This window comes from Hakea prostrata, chromosome 7 (assembly GCF_041222555.1).
Source record: "Hakea prostrata isolate BN-2017 chromosome 7, UWA_Hpros_2, whole genome shotgun sequence".
Classification (NCBI taxonomy): domain Eukaryota; kingdom Viridiplantae; phylum Streptophyta; class Magnoliopsida; order Proteales; family Proteaceae; genus Hakea; species Hakea prostrata.
The window spans coordinates 33,339,699-33,346,909 of NC_142606.1; positions in this window are offsets into that span (position 1 = coordinate 33,339,699).

Below are 7,211 nucleotides of genomic sequence, written 5' to 3' on the forward strand. Positions count from 1 at the left end.
GTCTGATTTACTATGGATTCATGATTCTAATTTAATTCTTAGCATTCACTTGATTGATTCCCATCATTCTTTACAACAACAACATCGATATTTATCATAAGAACATAGGGCTTCGATTGGGGGCGGACGGGTGCGATTTGTGTGTGTCCTCCTATGTTTCCACCCTCCAAATTTCGGCGCGGAGCAGGTAAGTTTGGGCCTTCAATTTGCCCATTGTTCGACTGCCTTGGTCGAATGACAGTCGACCAAGCCAGTCAATCAAGAGATGTTAACATCCCTGTACTTGGCTGAATTGCTTCGTTTGACCTCCGATTCGATTGTTTTCTTCTTTGATGTTACTTGTATGTTGTCTAGGGTACCGACACTGATTTTTGGGACTATTCTTGGTGATCTTTGGGATTTGTTTTCGACTCGATTAAGGTAAGGATGGTTATATCCATAAATAAATAGGCTATGAACTTATGTTTTGGTGTTTATACTTAGTGAACATAGTCTCTTAATTGCTTTTGAATATTATAGGACTGCTATACATGTTTTAGAACTGTAGTATTGCGATTTCATACTCTCTTGTTATAATGAGTTATCATTCTTGTACTTGTACATATGATGGATCAGTTTGATGTTATGATTTAACTTTTATCATGATGATGTATCAAATATATGCGATATGATGGACTTGGGTATGTGATTGCCTAGGTATAACTTGGGATTGGGGAGTGTTCTATTGACACTTCTATCCTTGGGCATCGGAGGGAATAGTATGGGATGTTCTCCGAAGGTGCCCATCGACACTTTCCTGGGTTATTGGATGACATACATAGGATTGTCTAGTTGTATGGCTAAGATTATCCTTGTCGTATCAGACCCGAATCTAAAGGGCATTGAGACCGAACGACCTGTGGTAGCAATGGGGATTCATGGGTGCTCAAAACCGGTAACCAACCAGTGAGGGGACATGAATCACATTGTGGGGGCCATTTATTTGTAGGGTTGCATATGGATAGACTTGGGCTCACGGGCGCTCAAGACCGGTAACCAACCCGTGAGAGGACGTGAGAGCTTCCTGTTTACTATATGTGGATGACCAATAGGGTTGATGAGTCCGTAGTCTGGGACTATGCTGACTCTAGCTTGAAGGATACCGGAAAGGATCGCCAGGGGGGAGGAATGGACGTATCTGGATCTGAGTTGTTATGACTAAGTAGAAGACTTCCATTGGGCTAGGCTTTACCCTGACATGCGCCAGTACTTAGACCAAACGGAGATGTGAGAGAGAGAGGTGACTTAAACCCCAACCAAGGTTGTTCGTAAGGTGTACCGACCCATTGCCAACCGGGGATGAGTGAATTGAGACCTACCCAAAGAAGTATGGTGCTATGACTTAAAGCATGTCTACCTTAGAGACCAGCATTCCTAGAGTTAGAACCATACTTGCATCATGTGTTTCATATCATATTGCATCATGTTATGGCTTGTATCATATGGCTTATGTTTTATGGAATGACTACCTTGCTGAGTTCTTTTGAACTCACTCCTTTTTGCAACATATTTTGTTAGACTTTTCTGTAGGTACTACTATTGTTGATTGTGACGGTCAAAACTCTGAAGACCAAGTTGGTGACTCGTACCACATTGGTGGCGATGAACATGTTGATAAAGATTAGCAGTCCAAGATTGATATTTGTCAGGAGCAGATGCGGCCTGGCTTAGTTTCTTATAATTTTGTTATTTAGGAAACATTGTATAACTTAGAAGAAACTGTAATTTAGTTGTTTACCTTTCCTTTCCCTTCTTTTAAGAATTGGATGTAACCTGCACCTTATCTTGATCTACCTTCCGTTGTTATTATAGAAGGGGTTTCTGCCTCATTTCACATTTCGATTAATTATTTTATTAGTATCTTTCCGCACTCTGATGCTCTTTGTGATTCTTCTGAGATTCTTCCTTGACTTTTATTATTAAGTTATTTGAAAATTTTGATTTGTTCTTGCTTTTGATTAAATTATTGTGCTAAATGGATACAATTGTTCCTAAACTTGATCTTTTGGGTTGTGGATCACTCCACCGGGTACTCCAGATAGGGTACCCTTAGGGTGGATGTGACATATTGGTATCAGAGCCCAAGTTTTCGGACGATCATAAGCATAGAATGCAATAATGAAAGCATCCTTGAGTCATAGATCCAGAAGTGACTCAAACTTTCTTAGAAGTGAATAATAGAAAACTTGGATTAGAAACCTGAGTAAATGAAGCATAATACATCTTGATTGAATAATATACAATAATTAAAGTTTATGACTTATACTTGGGTTGTATTCATGGTTAGAGTTAAGTTTTCAGTTTTAAGTGTTGTGTATGTGTGTTGAGTGTGAGTTGAGTGTTGAGTTGAAAGTTGTCTTTGTGAGTTGTCTTTGTGAGTGAGTTTTTGTTGTGAGGTGTTGTCGAGAGTAAGTCTTCATGAGTCTGAGTTGTGTTGTCGTCATATGTTGTCGTATGAGTCTGAGTCGGGTGTGGTCGTTGGGAGCATGGTAAAAATTCAAGGGAAACTCAAGTTTCGTCCGGGTGAAAATGGGAAACTTAGGTGGAAACTTGGGAATTTTCGAGGAAACCGAGGACTTTTCCGTACAAGTTTCGACAGGTTTTAGAGAGTATTTTGGGGTGGGATCCTGTATTTAAGCTAATTAGAGTATAAAGAATACATTTGTTGTATTTTGCTAAACAAATCAATGTAGATATGTCATTCAATGTACATAACATCAATGTAGAGTTGTCCAAAAAGTACATTATAAACTTAACTACTTAAGCACATAACATTCAATATATAATTTCTAACTTCAAAATAGTTGACAATAAAAGGAAAATACAACTTAGTGTTAAGAGGAGTGCCAAGAGTGGATTCATCTTGTGAGCTGAGTAGTACTATGCATGTAACATCCTCTCCTCCAACCAACGAACATAGATATCCCATGACATTTTATGCCTATGGTTGTCAAGTTAATCGACAAGTGTAACTTTATGAGTCTGGTCATTTGTGAAACCCAGCCCTAACCTTGACCCGGAAACCTTGTTATTTGTAGGTCCGATGACCCGAAGTAAAGTAAGAAGTCAGCTTTGGGCCATCCCAGTAGAGGACTTGGTGTCCGGCTTTGAATCCATGAAGGTTGATGATGAGGTTCTATTTATGGAAACAGAATCCTGATGAAGATCTAATTAGTTGATGGACTTGGAGTGATCTCTATCTTGGTTTGAAGGCATTTCTACCTACTAGGTGAGTCACTTGACTTGTGTGCAAAACCTCTTTAGGTTTGGATTTGATCTGGGCCCAATCTTGCATTGGTCGCCGATTGGTCGCGGGCCGACGACCAATCCACCGACCAATGGGGCGCTTGGCAATAGGTTGATTCTTGCTCTATTTAAGTCTAACCTCGAGTCCACCGATTTGCTGCCTCCAAACCCCGGAACGAACCAAAGACCTCGCAAGTCACTCCTTGCATCCTTGGAGTTTCTGGCGGATCTTCGTCGGAACTCTTCTTTTGCATCAAAAGGTATGCTACTCTCCCTCTCCTCCATCTTGTTTTCTTTCCTTTTGAGTTGAGACAGAGAAGAGATGCGCACCTCGTGCAAACATCTCCGAACATGTTCTCATGATCATCCTAAGGATTTAAGGCTAGAACAATGATCTAACCATGATCATTGCAAGCTGAAGGATTCATGATCAAACCAGATTAACTCGTAATTCAATCTGAACGATCTCTTTGGATCTTCTCATTGACATGTTAGTGGTTAATGGTTGTGTTTTCTTCTATGATCCATAATCCATAGAATTCTAGTTGTTCCTTCTACCTTACTATGTGTCTTCATGATGCATGATAGTACATATATGGTAGGTTTTATTTCCTTATTTAGATTTATGCTCTAAGCCTTATTCCATGAAGACCTATGCATGTTTTCATGTTTTCATTACCGAAAGCAATGATCCATCCTCCTATTGTTCTTGTCCTTGTTTTCTATTTCAAAATTCATCAAGATCCATGTTTGATTTATTTATGGTAACTTTTGTTTCCTAATTTGGATCTTGATACCTTGATTTGATTAGTGTTTGAGGTCCCCATATGCTAGAATACACGATGAGTCTACCCCTTGATTAGTACCCTTGAACCACCAAATGGTTCATATCTCAAAACCCGATTTTATAAGCTACGCGCATTGGTCGACGATTGGTCGTGGACCACGACCAATCCACCGACCAATGAGTACAGCAACTCGAATTGGTCGGATGTTTTGCTATATATTCCGTAGGGATCTTCCTAATATGTTGTATATACTTGTTTAGGACCTCTCTCAAGTTTGCCAAGATCTACTTGATTTCTTAGGATTCTTTGCGAGTTATAAAGGTAAGGATGGTATTTCCTTAATTACATAGATAGCATGAATCTAGTTTCTATATTTGAATATCATTAATATGTTTCTTAAATTAGATTCTTACAATGATATACTACGTGCATAACTTGATTACGAGCATTACTATTCATATTGAATTGATCATGTATGATTTACTACCAATGTTATACAAATGATTGTAAATATGATTTCTTTCCAATATGGAGTTACCAATATGTGATGATATGAATTGATGCAGTGATGCTTCGATGGTTTGGAAAGGAGAGGTGCCTTTGACACCGCCGGACTACTACGGGAAATTATGGGATGTTCCGGAGATGCCCTCCGGACACCCCAAACGTTGGATGACAAATAGGATGTCTAGTAGTGTTGGCTAGGATGTCCTGTTATGCGGACCCTAACGGAGGGGTATTGAGACCGAACGACCCGTGGTAGCAATGGGGATCATGGGCGCCAAGACCGGAACCAACCCGTGAGAGGAAGAATCACATTGTGGGGGCCATTATTGGTAGGGTGCATATGGTTAGACTGGGCCACGGGCGCAAGACCGGAACCAACCCGGAAAGGACGGAGAGCCCGACCAATGTGGATGATCGATAGGGTTGGTGAGTCCGAGCGGGGACGAGGACCAGTGTGAAGGATACCGGAAAGGATCGCGGGACGAGGAATGGAAGATCCGGATCGACGATGTAACCAAGTAGAAGACTTGCATTTGGCAGGTAACCCGACATGCGCCAGACATACCAAATGGTGTGAGAGAGTGGTTGACTAACCCCCCGCCAAGGTTTGTCCCGAGGGATGAAGGACCCAACCAACGGCGCCGAGATACTTAAATGGTTGGAGGGAATCCAAGATATCTTAAATGGTTGAGGATGTGAGTGGACTCCTAAAGAAGTACGGGCATGACTTAAAGCAGGCGCCAAAGAGACCAGCATACATAGAGTTAGAATCATTCATTCATGTTTGCTCATATCATATGATTATGTTTGTCTAGAAGCCATTTATGTTATTATGGGTTTTAACGCCCCGAGTTCTTTGAAACCATCCTTATTGTACAATGTTGTTAGACATCCGCGAGTACGGAATACATGCGGTCCCATGAGGAAGCGCAAGGCGAAGAGACATACCCGGGAAGGTGAGCGGTACCACAAACCCGAAGACACGGGTGGATGCCGACGATGCAGCCGACCAGAGGGAAGCGCCTTGTGCAATGAGACTACACCACAAGGATGCGCTACAAAGTGGAGAATAATTTAGTTACCCAAGTACGCGGGATTAGCTTTATCTAGTTTATTCTTCGAGCTACTCCGCGGATGAAAGTGGGATTTGCTCACTTACTATCGGACACCGATTATATCATATCCGTGTTACGATCATCTTTCTTTATTGAATCATGATTTATCTTCCGCACTCTTGTTATGGTTGTCATGATTATGTTATTGTTTATGTGGGAGGTTGATCACTCGATACCGATCTTGGGCGTGGTCACACCCGGGTATGCCAGATAGGGTACCGGCTGGGAGGGCGTGACATCATTAATATGCTTAAGATAACCAACCTGAGGGAATACGCACTTTGGATAGGGAAGTCCTGATGGAGGGGGCATTTGTAGTGGTATTTGGGGAAACATGAAATAAACAAAAAAATGAAAAATTTGGAAAGCTACAAAAATTACATGAAAAAATCCCAAGTTTCCACGAAATTTCCCAGGTTTCCTCGAAATTTCCCAAGTTTCCACGAAATTTCCCAAGTTTCCCACAAAATTTGGAAATTTTTTTTCCTCATGAACCAGCTGGTCCAACTGGGTTGAACCAAGTTTTGACAGGTTTCGACAAGTTTCGATGAAATTTTGACAGTTTCAATCGAAACTAAGGACTTTTTTTCGGTCCTCATGAGTTTCATTTCGCATTTTCCAAAATGGGAAATTTTGGTGGAAATTTCGCAAGTTTCGATGGAATTTTGTTCTATGGTTGGGAGTAATGGTCATGAGTGAGTCTTTGTTGTGAGGTGTTGTCGAGAGTAAGTCGTCATGAGTCTGAGTTGTGTTGTCATCATGTGTTGTCATATGAGTCTGAGTCGGGTGTGGTCGTTGGGAGTAATTTTCGTAAGTGGTCGTCATGAGTTATAAGTCATAACTAAACATTTACAACTTCTAATGCAACAAAAGAAATGCATAATGTACAATAACACAAGTGAAACAAACTGAATTTCATTAATCACATAAGAGATTTTTACAAGTCTGAAAGAGAATACATCTGTGAAAGCATAAAAGGAAACTCCTAGCACTATATATCTAGGTGATTGACTCCGGTGATCTGTCTGGTCCCTCCTAGATTTGAACTCTTTCTCCAATTGTACAAATCTGTTTCTCAAAGTATACATATAGGACTCTATCCTTTCCTGTTGAGCCTTTATCCTCTTAATCGTGGAAGAAATCGATGACTGATGAGAAGCCACACCTGGAGCCTCAGAAGTCGTATGTGTTGGACCTCCAATCTCACGGAAGCGTGGTGTAGGAATCTCCTTATGTCTCAGAATCTCATTTTGACCTCGATCCTCACCTCCCTGATCATCAATATCATCCTCATCCCGAGCTGGAACCCCGTCATTATCATCATCATCACCATCTCTGTGCTCATCACCAATAGCATCGCCATGATCATCCTCATCCTACTCATCACCGTCAACGACATCCTCATCCTCTATGTCACCAGCCTTGGCAATATCACCCTCATCCTTTGACTTAGCTGCTTCGTCGAAACCTCTGTGATGTCTGTGCTAGCCGAACTCCACCAACGGAAATCGCGTAC